Here is a 16,460-nt window from a genome sequence, read left to right as displayed (position 1 = left end):
GATCACTCCTATTTTCAAATTCCACCGTTGATCATCCGCCATCTTCATCTTGATCTCCACCATCCATACATCTTTAAAAGGGAGAGAGCTTTCCCCATCCATCATCCTCATTTTGAATATTGTTATGCTGCAGGTTTTCTAACAGGTTTCTTTGGAGCTTTGTGGAGAACTTCTATTTCTTGTCTACATTCTCTCATACCATAGCATCTTAGCTTAGCTTTCATTTTTACATGTAGCTTAATCTCACATAGCTTAATAATGGTATTGTAACACTCTCATACATGTTTTAGCATAGCTGCATTTTCCATTATCATCCTAGTTTAATTTTCATTTGCATTGCATTCTTGAGGAACTCCTTGGGACATTTGCATTCTTGCATCTTGTCTTTGGAACCTCGCATTGCATGGTTTACTAGCAAAAAGAGTATCTCTAAGGCTCATCTAAGAGCCCTTGAACTTGAAATACACTCTCTTGCACTCCGTGGATAGGGAGCTCTAAGCCGGCATCCAAGCATTCCAAACTCATGGAATCGTTTGGATAGAAGGGTCTAGAGTGGGACACTTTCGAGTGTACAGTTTGGAGCTAATCAAGGAGTGATACTTGTTACAAGGAGGATGAGTGTGAGGAGATGTGAAAATGGTTGGTCAAAGGGAGTAATGAGGGAGGATGGGTATGTAAGAGGGATGTAAGAGGCTTTTAAAGGCATGTAAGAGCCATTAATGCTCTTGGATAGGGATGGAAGAGGACAAGGGAAAATTGTTGACTTTGGCTTGGTTAGCAGGTCTTAACCCTTGCTTAAAGTTGTGCACATGTTTAGGAGGGGGATTAGACTTCGCTTAGGAAGGGGGTTAGGGGGCAAGTGGCTTAGCTTTGATGTGATGGGTTAGTTAAATGGCTAATCAAGGTTAGTATGGGTGGATGGGTTGGATTAGGGGTTAGGATATGGTTTAGGGATGTTTTAGGGGTTTGAGATAAGTTATTAAATGTTTTATTTAATAAATGGGGGATATGGGATTAAATTAAATAGATTTGGAGATTTATTTAATTTAATAGAGGAATATGGTTTTAATTGATAAATTGATTTTGGGTTATCATTTGATTTTATCAATTGGACTATAGTTAATTAATTTAATTAATTAACTAGGGGATGATGATTTATAAATTAAATAATAAATATTTAATCAATAATATCTTAGGAGATGACTAAATAGAATTACCTAATGGTGTAATTAGACTTAGGTGTCTACATTGTCCCCCTCTTTGACATAGTGTTGGGACAAAATTATTTCAAAGAAGTTGAAATATAAACAACATGAAGATTTTTTTTAAAGTAACATGGTTGCCCTAGTTTTGAGTAGAAGAGGAGAGAATGGACTGTGTGATGCCCCCCAAGAAGCCAACGGGGAAAGAAAATGAGGCTCTGTGACTTCTTGAAAAGTTGCTGGAAGCTAGGGGGAGGAGGAGGACATAGAAGGGCTGAAAAGAGGGTAAAACTGAAAATAAATGGAAAAAAGAAATAGGTTTGGAGGAAAAGGAGGTCACTGTAGGGGTCACAAAGGGAAAAGGGTGCCACAAGAGGCCTATAAGGGGCTTGAGGGGGGCTAGAAAATGTTATTTACTTTTAGGCTAATGACAAGATATTCTTGTTGGGAGCTTTGATTTGGATGATACATGGCTATGCTTGGATGACCAGAGCATCAAGTAGATGTGGTATGTGAGTAGGAGTGTGACCGACACCAGATTGATCGATAAGGTCAAAAAACAATCTTTCATTTGTTATGTTATAACATTTTTAGCATTTCAATGAAGTAGAAACACCATCCTACAAACATGGGTTTGGTGGGATCACGATCTCGCAAAAAAGGCTAGGGGGAAGGGTAAAAATAAGAGGTAGAGATAGTTTTTGCAAAATCATGAATTTGGCTAGGCAAAGTTCATAGGATTTCATATTCGGTAATGAGATTGTGATCCTGCTAGAGAAAATGCACTTGAAAAAGTGAGAATGCAATTTTGCTACAATGGGTAGGGTGAATGTGGGAATGGGATAAGGGTTGACTAGTCAAGGTAAAGTCAAAGCACAATCTCATGATAATCAAGGTGACAGGATTGCTAGGTTTTTAGTCACACAAGAATGCTTCAACGAGAATGGGGGGTAGGGTTTGACTAGAAGGGGGAAGTCCAAGTGTGATCTCGTGATAAGTAGGGTTGATAGGATCACAGGTTTTGAGTGGTCACGGGAGCATGATGGCAGGAATGTGGGAAAAAGGGAAAAAGAGGAAAGGTTTGTGTAGGCAAAGGAGGGATGCGATAGGGGGATGGGTTTTTAATTAGGGGATGGAATTATGAAAAGGAATACTGACATGTGATTGGTTTGTGTGAAGTGGTCACTAAACTCTTTGGTGTCATGCGAGTGACAGGCAATCATACTATCCACTAGAGAGAAACTTATGTTGGTGGATTGGGAAAGGATTGAGGGTATCAGCTTAGGATATTTGGTGAGGTTTCCTTATACACATACCTATATGACAATGATAACTACCTTGTGCGAGCGGTGGCACAGTGAGATAGGTACATTCCACCTAATGATAGGAGAGATGACTGTGACACTAGAAGATGTGTATAGGATATTCATATTACTAGTACGGGGGATGCTAGTGATAGTGATGAGAGATATTACTAGCGAGGCAAAAATGTAGATGCTAGTGGGGCTAGGAGTAGCATATTAGATTTGGAGGGGGCAGTTCCCACTGGGTGAGCACTTGGACTGGGTGGCCATAGAGAGGTAGATTTATTTTTATGTATTGGGGCTAGTATTAGGGTACATTGCCCCAAATACAGGTGGGACAGGAGTCACCTTGGCACTGATACCTACTATTATGTAGATAGTGGATGCTAGAGTCCTTACAGCCTAGGGGTCTTTGATGTTGGTAGATTTGTATCGAGATCTATACCAGATAGTTTATTAGTGAGTAGGATGGCAAGGGAGGAGCATAGGGTTCTTGACATTATTATAGGTTTGGGCATGGGAGCATAGCATGCAATTTAGGTCGATTGGACTTAGAGATAGGTAGGCAAAGGAGCTAGTTGCATTTAGCTGGGGGGAGCATTTGAATTATCATCATACGAAGGAGGTGGACTACTACCAAGTCTAGATAGATGAGATTAGGGCAGTGGTATGGAGACCATATATGGGTCTAGGGCCATGGCAGAGGAGGGACAACACCTACCATACACCATATCACCATGTTTCATTTTTGGGTATTAGGAGTATATTATTGAGCAATACTAGCTGGATAGGGTCTTACGATAGCTTGAATGGGTGTAGGTGGCTCTAGGAGAGCTGTAATAGAATCAACAGGTCATACGTGAGCCATTATCGATGTTTGGGCCTACGCTCTAGAGAGAGGGTTTACTATAGGCCTGGTGAGAGTTAGTACCACAATAGTGAGATTGGTTCGATAGATTGGTAGATTCAAGCTCCACATAGGAGTATCGATATTGGTTTGAGCGGTTAAAGCCAGTATGTTGAGTGCAGGTGACGAGAGTCGAAGTGGTGGTAGGAGAGATAGCCCAGGCAACTAGACATGGAAGATATGTGGCAAGAGGACTGCAACAGTGACTAAAGGTTGTAGTACAAGAGGATGGGCTAGTGAGGTAGAGGTAGAGGGGAAAGGAGACGTAGGGGGAGAGAGAGAGGCACAACCAAATAGTAGAGAGGAGAGGCCAATGGTGGAGAGGAGACCGTAGCTAAAATAGTAGTGAATCCCACAAGGGCCAGTTGGCAAAGGAGGAGGACGCTCATCATCAGGGGGGGAGATGATGGATTAGAGGCTTGATACATATCATTGCAATAGACACATGAGGTAGTGAGTTAGCTACTATGGGATACACAACAAGAGAGGGATTAGCTTAGGATAGAGCAAGATCAATTGATATAGGAGTGTGATGTAGTGAAGGGACATGCATAGAGAGTAGAGGCAGAGGTGGGGACATTGTGGGTGGAGGACAAGTAGTTGAAGGGGAGGTTAGAGGTGGTGTCTCTAGAGAGGCAGGTAGTACAAGTGAGTATAGACACCATTCAACAGGAGTGGGCTAGACTGGTGATGGAGGTGGCAACCTTAAGAGCATAGGTAGCAGTTGGTGGAGTGACGGAGGAGCTGAGGAGGTTACGAGGAGAGGTGGGGGAGTTGAGAGAGAGTAGGGTTTTATTGAGGGAGATATCATGCAGCAGATCAGATAGAGCACTATAGACAACTAACATAGTTAGGGACAAATGGGACCCACACAGGCATGCAGGGAAGGGGAGGAGAGAGTGGATGGAGCATTGGGGGCTCACAGAGGACAAGTGGGTCTCAACGCATAGGGCAGATCCAAAGGTGAGATAGGAGGATGATTGGGAGGAGGGATGAGGTAGAGAGCTTAGGGATGAGAGGAGGATGGATGAGGCCACCATCACTACCACTAGCAATGCCAGGGGTGTTGGAAATGAGAATGGAGTAACTGAGAGGGGGAGGGGGTGAATCAGTTACCACAAAAACATTTCACAGTCCCTTAGATGTCTAAAACCTTGATCTTAGTTACAGATTACTGAAACTTGATAATGTAGCAAATACTAATAATTATTAAGAACTGATAACCAAAACAATTTAGCAATCATGAACATTAGAGACACCAGATTTAATGTGGAAACCCAATATGGGAAAAACCACCAATGTAACTAGTTATTGTTTTTCACTCTTCTGAAGTGAGCCCTGTTAGGAGCCAACCCTGTTAAAGGTTACAAAACACACTGTTAGGTGTGACCCTGTTAGAGGATTTAATCACCCTGTTAGGAGTGGCCTTGCTAGAGGTCTTTAGAACAATTCAACTGAACTATCACCTTGTTAGAGGATTTACAATAGGGTTGTTAAACCCACTCTGTTAAGAGATTTTGAGTTCACTATTACAATGGTTAGAAAGCAACAATGAAGTGACTTGATATAATGTGCAACTTATCTTTGCTGATTGCAAATCTCTATTATGCTTGACTAGATCCTTACTGATCACATACAACTTTACAGCTCTTTCAACACGTTTGATCCTTCATCACACTTCTTCAATATTCGCTTATTCCATATCCATACATTCACACTCTTATGCATCCAAACTCTTACATCTTACAAATTCACAACTTGATCTTTCATATATACCTTAGGGTTAACCCGCTTTCCTATTTTCGATCAGAACTAGGAAAGTGGTTTGCTAACCGCATGGTTTAGCTCCCAATAGTTTCGATAGAAACTAAGAAATTTTTTTTCTATCAAAACTTTGTAAAATAATTTCGATAGAAACTAAGTTTCTATCAAAACTAGCTAGTTAGAAGCCCCCATGAATGGTTTGAAGTTTTTTCAATGATTTCCTTTCTTCGGAGCTAAATTACCAGGTTCAAATGGAGCACTAAAGACCTGAAATTGTACATGATCAAAGTACTCTGAACTAGCTTTCTAATGACTATGAATTTGGTGCTTTTCAAAATTTTTAGGTATATATTTTTTAACATGAATTAAATATAGGTTTATTGTAAAAAATAAACTAAGATATTCAACGCTCATGGAAAAATAGTAAATATAAAAATAAAAATTTTGAAAAATAAGTACGGTCTCCGTATTTGAGTCACCTTTCAATCAAGTTTTACTTTTTAAAAATTGGGTAAATATATAATAAGTTACATGTGTCAAAAGCCACGTATGTCTAAATTAGTGTTATGCCAACTTTAAATTACAATAAAATATGAAATACTAATGATAAAGATATAAGACCAACTTTACAGTTTAGGTATGGATGTTAACAAACTAAGTTCAAAAGAATCACATTGATATCTATTGTAGAAAAAAATTTATGTGTGTCAAAAACAGTGTCACTCTTTAAAAATCAGGTTTTTGATATCATACCAATTTTCGTAGGAGAAAAAATAATTCAATAAAATAATTTTTTTTTCAAAAAAACAAAATAGATTTAGAATCTAGACACAAAATCCTAAAAGACTCTAGTTTACTTCATCCTCAAATTCCTAACCGTTAAACATGAATTTGCATTTGAAAGTGAATGTTTTGTTAAAAATTCAGAGTTCAGTGTCAGTTTAGGCAAAAAAGTGTAACCCACTATTGTGGGTTCACCCACAGATTATCTTAGTCGGCTCTAATCACTGACCAATAATCAAATAAATACAATAGTCAGCTAGAAAAAATAATTACAAATCAACAAATCCCTTTACTGGCCGACACTGCTTGGTTAATACTGTTCAGAAAATAATTCCTGTGTTAACTGACTGAGCTCAGTTAATATAGCGAACTCCATGTCATCCCTTCAATTGCCGGGAGAACTCGGTAAGTATAGATGACTGAGTGAGCTTGGTAGAAACTGTCTTTGCCAAATTCCTTTGGACACCAAGTGAACTCGGTAAACACTGATTTTCCTTTGCTTACCTTCCTAGCTCGATAAACACTAACTTTTCTTCGGTTACCTTCCCAGCTCGGTAAACACTAACTTTTCTTTGCTTACCTTCCCAGCTTGGTAAACTTTCTGTCACAGTTTCCTTCGATCACCGAGTGCTCGAAAAGTATTGAACTTCCTTCGTTAACCAAGTTAGCTCAGTAGAAGCTATCTTTACAATGTGATATACAACAATGCTCGGTAGACTCTGTAAACTACTATGCTTACCTTCTGAGCTCGGTAGATTCTGTCTGATGACTGATATGACATTTTGTATAACATCAGAGACAACACTCAATTAACCAATTTTATCCAACAATCTCCCTCTTTGGCATTGATGGCAACACAACATGTCATAGCAGAATGAAATTTGAAAACAAGTCTTTCTCTTATAGTGTAGCACAATATGTCAACATACTACTTCTCCCTCTTAGATAGAAACTTCTCCCTCTTTTAGTAATCTCCCTCTGTGAAGGAATTGTATAATAGAAAGATATGACAATTTTATTCTCCCTCTACAAATGCTTACAAATTTTAGAATAGATATTATAGTTTTTCTCTCCCTCTTTGACAACACATGCCAAAGACAATACAACATAGTAAAAGCTCTTCTTTGTATGCCAAAAGTACTTTTAACTGGATTACAATGTACCTTATGTACAGATTCATATGCAATGACTTCAATACTTTGCTGCATCAACTTGATAGATTTTCAACTTGTCATAGGTTGATGCATCACTTAAAACTTTATTTTAGTGAACTTCAGATAGGGGAGTGACCCCTAACTTACCTCTGAGATACAAGAATGTATCCTTAGATAGTGACTTTATGAATATGTCAGCAATTTGTTCCTTTGTATCCACATATTCTAGTCTGATCTCCTTGTCTTGCACCAATTCTCTGACAAAATGATATTTTATTTCTATGTGCTTGGTCTTGGAATGCATCACTGGATTCTTGGATATGTTGATTGCACTAGTATTGTCACAAAACATAACAACTGGTTCTTTGATTTCCATCTTCATTCCTTGTAATAACTGCTTAAATCAAATAATGTTGGAACAGTTTACTGCTGCAGCAACATACTCTGCCTCTGCTGTAGATTGGGATGTACAATTCTGCTTTTTGCTTGTCCAAGAAACCAATCTCTTTCCAAGAAAGAATGCTCCTCCACTTGTGCTTTTTCTTTCATCAAGATTTCCTGCCCAATCAACATCAGTAAAAACTTTCAAATCCAAGTTTGTACCATAGTCCATAATCTTCAGTTCCTTTCAAATATCTCATTATTCTTTTGATTGCCATTAGGTGAGTGTCTCTTGGTTTTGCTGAAAATCTTGCAACAATACCAACTGCAAGAGCAATATCTGGCTTGGTATGAACTACATATTGTAACTTTCCAATCATAGATCTATACAATGTTTGGTCTACTTCCTTGGATTCATCATCTTTGGTAAGTTTCAATCTAGTACACATAGGAGTTCCAATAGGTTTGCAGTCCTCCATACCAAACTTTTCCAATATCTACTTGATGTATTTTGATTGAGTAATGAAGATGCCGTTCTTATTTTGTTGAATTTGAAGACCAAAAAAGAATTTTATTTCACCAAACATAGACATTTCAAATTCTTTGTTCATTTGTTCTAAAAATTCTTTGCAAAGATCATCATTCCCTATGAAAATAGTATCATCTACAAATATTTTTGCCAAGACAATCTTATTATCTAGTCCTTCCTTTATATAAAAGCTACTATTATCATTAGTTCTTTGAAAATCAATCTGAATAAGATAGTTATGCAATCTTTCATACCATGCTCTAGGGGCTTGTTTCAGACCATACAGTGCCTTGTGTAATTTGCAGACCATGTTCCTTTTCTCTGGATCAACAAAACCTTTAGGTTGTTCAATGTAAACCTCTTCATCCAGTATTCCATTGAGGAATGTTGACTTGACATCCATCTGATAAACTTTGAATCCTTTGTGAGCAGCATATGCAAGTAAGGTTCGAACTCCTTCCAATCTTGCAACAGGAGCAAAGGTTTCCCCATAATCTATGCCTTCTTCTTGAGAGTATCCTTTGCATACCAATCTAGCTTTGTTTCTGGATACCTTACCATCTTCAGTCAATTTGTTTCTGAATACCCACTTGGTTCCTATTATATTCTTATCTTTAGGCCTGGGTACAAGAGTCCATGTCTTGTTCTTCTCTATCTATTCTATTTCCTCATTCATTGCCTCAATCCAACTATCATTTGCCAATGAGTCTTTAATACTTCTAGGTTCAAAATTAGCAAGTAAACAAGTATTTTTCAACTTACTTCTTGTCAGGGTTCCTTCATATTTGTCTTCGATGATCTGATCTGGTGTATGATGTCTTCTGACATATTTAGCTAATACAGGCTATTTACCTCTTGAATTAGTTTCATTGATATCTTCTTGTGCTTCAATTTCATATTCAGGCTATTCTGGATCTTCAAACTCGGTAGACACTTGCTCGGTAGTATTTGAATGTTGCTATGGCTCGGTTTGAACTATTTTCAACTCGATTACTGAAGACTCAGGAGTTGAGGATTCTTCAGTGAATGGTATACTTGGTATAGTATCAGGTTCAATGTAAACAAATCTCTTGTAATCTTCAAGTATCTTTTTTCTTTCTTCTTCTGATTTGTCTGAAAACTCATCAACTTTCACATGTGCACTTTCTATGACTTTGTGAGTGGATAGATTTAAACATCTATATGCTTTTCTTTTGCAAGAATAACCCAAAAATATTCCTTCATCACCTTTTACATCAAATTTTCCTTTTCTAGATTATTTCAAAATATAACATTTGCTTCCAAATACTTTCAGATAACTTACATTGGGTTTGTAGCCATACCATAATTCATAGGGAGTCTTGAATAAGTCCTTCTTCAACTGTACTCAATTTAAGGTATGAACTGTAGTGTTGATGGCTTCCTTCCAGTATTTGATAGCAACATTTTTTTTCTATCATCAGGGTTCTTGCACAATCCATAATGGATCTGTTTCTTCTTTCAGCTATTCCATTTTGTTCTGGAGTTCTTGGTGCTGAAACCTGTCTTTTAATACCTCTTTCAATGCAGAAGTTATTGAATTCATGTGAAATGAATTCACCACCTCTGTCTAACCTTAAACATTTAAGCTTTTTCCCTGTTTCTTTTTCAACTCTTGTCAAATACCATTTGAATTTTTCAAATGCTTCTAATTTATTCCTTAGATACATAACAGTCATCATTCTTGAATATTCATCAACAAAAAGAATGAAAATCTTTTCTCCAGTATAGCTTTCTATTCCAGTGGGTCCACATAAATCAGTATGCACAATTTCTAATATATCTTCAGACTGATAGTTTTTACCTTTAAAACCAGTTTTTCCCATTTTACCAATCTGACAATTCTTGCATAGACCAACCTCAGGTTTCTTAATGTTAGGAATGCCTCTTACTTTCTTGAATTTGCTTATTTTTACCAAATTATCAAAATTGACATGACACAACCTTTTATGCCATAACCAACTCTCTTCAATTTGAGCAATAAAACATGAGCATTCACCAAGTTCCAGATAGAACAAGTTACCTTTAGTTTGAGTGCCAGATCCTATCAGTTTTCCTTGCTCATTCAACAGTCTCACCTTTCCATGCATGAATTCTACCTTGAATCCAGTATTTAGTAACTGTGCCACACTTAGCAAATTATGTTTGAGACCTTCAACCCAGTAGGCATTATTACATATGAGTTCTTTGGATAGACAGATTCTTCCTCTTCCTTTTATGAAACAAGGTTCATCATTACCAAACCTCACACTGCCACCATCATAGTCTTCAAATTGATCAAACTTAGTTTTATCACCAGTCATATGATGTGAGCAACCGCTATCTATAATCCATGTATCATTCTTACTAACATGAGAGATAAGAGCCATTTTATTTTTGTCATCACTATCAGAGTTATCTTTAACAGCAATATAAACAATTTCATCTTCACTATTATCAGAATCCTTAGAATTTGCAGCCATGAAACATGATTTCTTACCTTTGTTCTTGGATGATTTAAAGTCTTCTTTGCCATTCCATTTGTGATCTTTCTTTTCATCATTGTTTTTCTTGTTTGGGCACCTTGTTGCAATGTGACCAATTTTATCACAAGAAAAATAGATTAGAGGAACTTTACTTTTGTATTTTCCTCTACCTCTAGAATGTTTCTTGGCTAATAGAGCTTCAATCACTTCGAGATCACTGTCTGAACTTTGGCTTGATTCATTTTCACTTTCTGACTGTGATTATATCTTCTTTTTGCTTTTCTCTTTGAGTGAGAGCTTGGCTTGAAATGCCGATTCAATGTTTTTGGAGGCTGGAACATAGTTGTCAAAGTTATCTAGTTCAAATGCAGTTAGTCTTTCGACTATGTCCTCAAGATTTATCTTATGGTTTGCTTCACACCTTCTTTCCTGTATTGCAGAGACTCTAATTGCATAAACGAGAAGCAATGTTCTGAGAAGTTTGCTTACAACTATTTCTCCTTTGATGTCACCTCCAGATGCCCTGATTGCACTTACACATGCTTTAACTCTTTCAACATACTTTGAAATGTTTTCATCCTCTCTCATCTTCATTTGATCAAATTGTCCTCTTAGACTTTATGCTTTTTCTCTTCTCACATTATCATCCCCTCCATAGATCTCCTTTAGCTTGTTCCACATGTCAAAGGTAGTTTTGCAGTCCTTAATGTCATCAAATTCTTCATAGCTGAGAGTAGATGCTATGTCTATCATCATATTGTTGTGAGTCTTCTTTTCAGCAATGTCATTAACTGACAGTGTGCCAAAAGGTTCTTCATATTTTTCTTCAAGGTATTTCAGTCTAGTATCACCAATAGTAGCCAGATGAAGTTTCATCAATTCTTTCCATGCTGAGAAGTTATCTCTATTAAGTTTTGGAATTTCTCTTCTGTAAGACATCTTGATCTTTGGCTTAGAACCTTGAAATCCTTTCCTACAAGCACCAAAAGCTCTGATACCAATTGTTGGAAATGAGAATGGAGTAACTGAGAGGGGGAGGGGGTGAATCAGTTACCACAAAAACATTTCACAGTCCCTTAGATGTCTAAAACCTTGATCTTAGTTACAGATTACTGAAACTTGATAATGCAGCAAATACTAATAATTATTAAGAACTGATAACCAAAACAATTCAGCAATCATGAACATTAGAGACACCAGATTTAACGTGGAAACCCAATATGGGAAAAACCACCAATGTAACTAGTTACTATTTTTCACTCTTCTGAAGTGAGCCCTGTTAGGAGCCAACCCTGTTAAAGGTTACAAAACACACTGTTAGGTGTGACCCTGTTAGAGGATTTAATCACCCTGTTAGGAGTGGCCTTGCTAGAGATCTTTAGAACAATTCAACTGAACTGTCACCTTGTTAAAGGATTTATAGTAGGGCTGTTAAACCCACTCTGTTAAGAGATTTTGAGTTCACTATTACAATGGTTAGAAAGCAACAATGAAGTGACCTGATATAATGTGCAACTTATCTTTGTTGATTGCATATCTCTGTTATGCTTGACTGGATCCTTACTGATCACATACAACTTTGCAGCTCCTTCAACACGTTTGATCCTTCATCACACTTCTTCAATATTCACTTATTCCATATCCATACATTCGCACTCTTATGCATCCAAACTCTTACATCTTAAGAATTCACAACTTGATCTTTCATATATACCTTATAGATTATCTTAGTCGGCTCTAATCACTGACCAATAATCAAATAAATACAATAGTCGACTAGAAAAAAAAAATTACAAATCAACAAATCCCTTTATTGGCCGACACTACTTGATTAATACTATACAGAAAATAATTCCTGTGTTAACCGACTGAGCTCGATTAATACAACGAACTCCGTGTCATCCCTTCAATCGCCGGGAGAACTCGGTAAGTATAGATGACCGAGTGAGCTCGGTAGAAACTGTCTTTGCCAAATTCCCTTTGGACACCGAGTGAACTCGGTAAACATTGATTTTCATTTGCTTACCTTCCTAGCTCGATAAACAGTAACTTTTCTTCGGTTACCTTCCCAGCTCGGTAAACACTAATTTTTCTTTGCTTACCTTCCCAGCTTGGTAAACACTTTGTCATAGTTTCCTTCGATCACCAAGTGAGCTCGGTAAGTACTGAACTTCCTTTGTTAACCAAGTTAGCTCGGTAGAAGCTATCTTTACAATGTGATATACAAAAATGCTCGGTAGACTCTGTAAACTACTATGCTTACCTTCTGAGTTTGGTAGATTCTGTTTGATGACTGATATGACATTTTGTGTAACATCAGAGACAACACTCAATTAACCAATTTTATCCAACAAGGGGTAGAGAGGGACACCTATGAGTCCCATGATGAGAAGGCAGTAGAGGAGGGAGACCAGTGATATACTAAATTTGATATATTTATTTTTGGATCTACCATTGGATGTAGTTTTGCGAGTACATACTTGATGTATTTTTTTTTGGTTATTTGTATGATATGGATACTAGATATCTAGACTTTGATGGACTTTAGTAGTTTTACAAAGGGGGGGGGGGGGGGGGGTGATTTATTCTTTATTCTTTGTGGCTGATATATATATATATATATATATATATATCTATATATGTATATATACATATATGTATATGTACATATATACATATATATGTACATATATACATATATATGTACATATATACATATATATGTACATATATACATATATATCTATGTATATATATATATATATATATATATATATATGTATGTATGTATATATATATGACATGATTTTGTGTATGATATGGATGTGTAGAGATGATTAGATGTAGATGAGAGGCTAATGTGGTTTTATGTAGGATGTGATATTTATGAGATATATGATGTTACTAATAGTTTGTGATGTCAGATTAGATGTTTTATGATGAGATTTGTATGGATAGTGTTCATATGTGTTTGATGTAGGATTGGATGCTTATGATGTGATTTGGTTGGATAATGCGGATACATTTGTGATGTAGGTTTTGATGTTTTATGATGTGATTCTGTGGAATAGCACTGATTTGTTTGTGATGCACGATGTGATGTGCTTTATGATGAGATATTTGTAAATTTGTACTCATGATGATGTTTATGATAACTAAGAAAAAATTAAAAGATGAACCTAAGAGATGGATATGCATTTTGTCTGTTTGAAAAATAATATAAAATAATAATAATAACATGACCTAAGAGATGAGAATATTAATAAATGATAAAAGATGGGAGAAAATTGAATGCAAACTTATAATGATGATTATGCTAAAAGAAACTTTTAAACTATGATAAAAGATGATAAAACAAACATAAATTATGATAATGGCATATGATTAAATGAACACAAACTATGATAAAATGAACATGAGTTTATTAAAATGAACGCCAACTGTGATGAGAAAATATGATAAATGAACTAAAAGGCTATGGTAATAATGTGTGATAAGTGACCTAAAGATTAGGATGATGAAATATGATAAATGTACATGACATAGGATGAATGACTTTAATCTATGGTGGTGAGATATGATAAGGTAAATCCAAACTATGATAATGATACATGAATGCAATCTATGATGAGACAAAATGGTAAATAAATGGAACACTGATGGTGGATATGACAAGTAGACATGCTCTATGATGGTAAAATAAAATTTAAAAGCTATGAGGTTGGAATATGATAAACAAACTCATTTGATTGTGATAAAAAATGGTAAAGGATGAACTTTAAAAAAATGTGAGAAACTGATGTTTTGTAAGAGTATGATGATTGAAAATGATTTGAAAAGAACTCTAGTGATGATGATAAGATATAGGTTAGATGGTTTTAATCCAAAGATGGTGAACTATGATAGAGAACAAAATTGATGATGTTAAAAATCATAGCCTAGGGATTATGATGTGTAAGAGTATGATGATGAAGATGAACTCAAGGTTTGAGGATAAGGAAATTGAATTGAGAGATTCTAATGATGGAAGGATCCAAAGGGGTGAAAAAGGGTAAAAAAAGATGGGTGATGTAAAGAAAGAATGCATTCAGGTTAAGTGAGGAAGAAAAATAGGAGAGGGGATTATGGGAATATAGGGAAGAATAATGATTACGATATGGAAAGTAAGTAGGGTGATAGGGAGACACATGTGCGGTGTAGGGGGAGGCTGTATCATATCATTGAGTGGGTAGGACCATGGTTAGTGGAAAGGAACAATGTGCACAATCTTTAAACAAAAGTTGTGTAGAAGATGTAGGGGGATGGGATTGGGTAGGAGATGAGGATGATAGGGAAAGAGAATAATATAGGAGATAAGCGCATTTCAGGGAGTGGGGGTAGAGCAGGGAGGCGTGATGTAGGAAGAGAAGGTGTAGGAGGAGGTGAGTGTGGATTTGTGTGAGGGTGGTATAAATAAGACATTTTTCATATGGGATAAAATGATGAGAGTGAGAGGGACACACTGGAAGCTTGAGGGTGGGGTACTTCATAAAGAAGTACCACCATGTAGTGTGAGCACTTTATTTGATATAGGAATATTAGGGACATGCCAAGATTACTAAGAATGTAAAAGTCTTTTCCCCAATATTACATAGGATTGACTCAAACAAGCATGCAAGGATTGCCCCAACATCACACATGAGTCCTAGAGAAATATGCGTGGAAACAATGTTGGGTGATCCACAAGAAAATGATACTCCCCAATTGCATCATGTTACCATGAATGAAAACATGTTTGGAATATGCAAGGGTGATATCCAACTGACTCACAAGTAGAAAAAGACCTTGGTCAAGACCATTCTTTCAAGCTACCCCAGTCAAAGCACACCATGATATAGAAGACCATGGCAACCATGAGGAGGGAAAAACTAAATCACATGGAAATAAAATGTTCAAATAAAATACACAAAAAATGCAAGATCAAAAGAAAGAATAAATCCATGATGAAGTAACCTTTTGCCAAAGAGATTGGGATAATTGGATACTGATAGGCCAAGATTAAGTATGAGGAAGGATGCATTCTGTATGGACCCAACGTTAGTTTGTTTGGGATGACGACAAAATTTTCAACCATACCTTTTTATAGACAAGTGACTAGTGACACAGGGTTTCACTTATAATACTTGAAAATGTACAAACATAACTATACAATGGGTGGATGACCTAGGAATGTATGATAGAATATAGTAGCGGGGGTGCGTATGATAGAGAAAAGCTCAGGGTGAGGCGATATCATTGATGTAATACAGTTATTGTTACATGGGTATGATACACAAATTTATTGTTATTGTTACAAGGATATGATACATAAACATGGTACATGTGGTAAGGTATAAGGATAAAATACACTCAATATGATACATGTGGTAAGGTACAAGGATAAAATACACCTGATATGATACATGTTGTAAGGTACAAGGATAAAATACACCTAATATGATACACGTGGTAAGGTATAAGGATAAAATACACCCAATATGATACATGTGGTAAGGTACAAGGATAAAATACACCTAATATGATACATGTGATAAGGTGTAAGGATAAAATACACTCAATATGATATGTGTGGTAAGGTACAAGGATAAAATACATCGATATGATACATGTGGTAAGGTACAAGGATAATATACACCTGATATGATACATGTGGTAAGGTACAAGGATGGGATAGATATTCTAACCATGGTAGAATACACGATTTAGGTAGGCTTTCCAAGCTAATGGATGCTGAAAAGAAATGTCGTGAGTTGTTGGAGTGGGAGGATGGAACTCTTGAAACATCTTGGAAAATGGGAAGATAGGCGATGAGATATGAAGGGGTGATGGGGGAGATGTAGGTCATTGATAGATAATAAATAGGATAAGTACACTTGGTGAATAATTGCTAGGTTTTCACCAGGGTACCTATCCA

This window comes from Cupressus sempervirens, chromosome 5 (genome assembly GCF_028749045.1).
Source record: "Cupressus sempervirens isolate cs-2001-9-10 chromosome 5, ASM2874904v1, whole genome shotgun sequence".
Taxonomy (NCBI): domain Eukaryota; kingdom Viridiplantae; phylum Streptophyta; class Pinopsida; order Cupressales; family Cupressaceae; genus Cupressus; species Cupressus sempervirens.
This window is presented reverse-complemented; position numbering follows the sequence as displayed.